This window comes from Crocodylus porosus, unplaced genomic scaffold (genome assembly GCF_001723895.1).
Source record: "Crocodylus porosus isolate Cpor-Errol unplaced genomic scaffold, CroPor_comp1, whole genome shotgun sequence".
NCBI lineage: Eukaryota > Metazoa > Chordata > Crocodylia > Crocodylidae > Crocodylus > Crocodylus porosus.
Window position 1 is genome coordinate 11,206,111 of NW_017728913.1, and position 1,967 is coordinate 11,208,077.

The window sequence follows — 1,967 nt, forward strand, 5'->3', positions numbered from 1 at the left end:
ACATCTTGCTGGGGTCGTTTGACCCCAGTACTCTTTCCTGCCATGGCAGGGGGTCGGACTAGATGATCTGCTCAGGTCCCTTCCAACCCTAGAAACTATGAAGCTATGAAACTATGAGTATAAAGGTTCTATCATGTCTTCCAATTTTTCAAGATTTTTTTAACCCCATCCTCCAATGTGTTTGCAGCTCCTCTTGGTATTGTGTTGTCTGCACGTGTGATCTGTACGTTCTTGTCCAACTACTAAATCATTAATAAAAATGTTAACAATCTTTTGGCCCTAAAAACATACCTTTGTGAAATTCCATTAAGGGCTTCTAGCCAGTTTGGCATTTTTGTAGCTGTGATCTAACTGTAAATCAGTCAAATGGTAATTTCACCTATCCCATGTTTCTCCAGCTTGCCTGCAAAACTGATACATGAGACCATCAAAAGCCTTACCAAAGTCTAGACATGTTGTATTCAAAGCATTCCCCTCCTCCACCAAATTAGCTAACCTGTCAAAGTTTGTAAAGTTTTTCATGATTTATTAAAAATCCATGTAGGCTACTAATGATCATCCCTTCATCTTCTAGACATTGACAGATTTTAATGTTTGTTTTATCGCTTGCTCAAGGGACTTCCCAGATATTGAAGTCAGGGTGACCAGTCTTACAACTCCCTGGATCCTCTTTTAAAGTTAGGAACTCTGTTAGCCCTTCTCCATCCCCCATGACTGCCTGTTATCCGTAAGGTAACACAGGGGTTTGGAGACTTCCTCAGTCAATTCCTATTGTAACCTGAAGCAGATTCCATTAGGCCCTGCTGAAATAAGTCATTTAAATTAGCCAAAGATTTTCTGGTGCATTCTTTACTCATAATCAGTTTCCCTTCCCCTTGTTTGTGAATTCTGCTAGTCACCTGGTGGCAGGATTATGTTTTGTTTTGTTGTTTTTTTGTGATGAACAAAGGAAAATAGACATTGGGCATTATCCAAGCCAGAGAGCACCCTTCTGCTGATACCACCTTCCCACTTCGATGACATAGTAATCTTATCCTGGCCTGTTCTCTTCCACAAAGAAAAGCAATGCGAATACAAACAACACCCCAGCTTCCTTTATTCCCATTGTGGTAATTCTTGCCAGTATCACTGGTGTCTACGGGGATGAGTAGGGAGAGGTAGTGGCCTGAAGGCCTCATGCGTCTCAGCAATCTGTCATATTCTGAATTCAAGCTCTGACCATGCAGCACACACCTCTCAAGATTCCTAAACTGATAGCAGATGGGTGCCTCAGGCAGCCCCCTCAGTAGGAAGTCCCTGTCCTCTCCTCCTCCACTTCCAGTTATCATTCTACAATTGCCATATCCCATTCCTCAGCTATGTGATTCCTGCCTTCTGGTCAAGAGGATACATTTCTTATCTTTTCCATTACAGGCAGTTCTCGACTTACAACATTTATAAATTGACATCATAAGGTTGAAACAGAGTGTCAGTTTTGACTTTAGAACACTTGAGTCCGATGCGATGCCACACAAACAAACAAGTTTGCTGTGTCACTCATCTCCCTGGAGAACACCTGTCCAAACTTCCTTGGACACTTTCTTTAAGCAAGCAGACAAGACTCCAGAAAAACCTGCAGCCAAGACTCCTGAGAAGACTCCAGCCAAAAACCTTTCAAAAAATCCAGCAAAGTCATCTCAAAGAAGTCCAAATCAATATGATTGCTATTTACAATATAAATACATTAATGTTACTCATCTATAATTGATCGAGTACAAAATTCTGGGGTGTTGTTAGTGAAAACAGGGTATTGGGCCTTGGTTCAGGAACCAATCTCCCATTTATAACATTGTTTCTTCTGAGAAAATTGGTTCCAAGTTGCAACATTTCAACTTAAGACGCAGTTTTCAGGAACCAATTGTGTCGTAAGTCCAAGGACTGCCAGTAATTTGGTGTGTACTAGTTGTCTTCCTTCTGAAGGTCACATG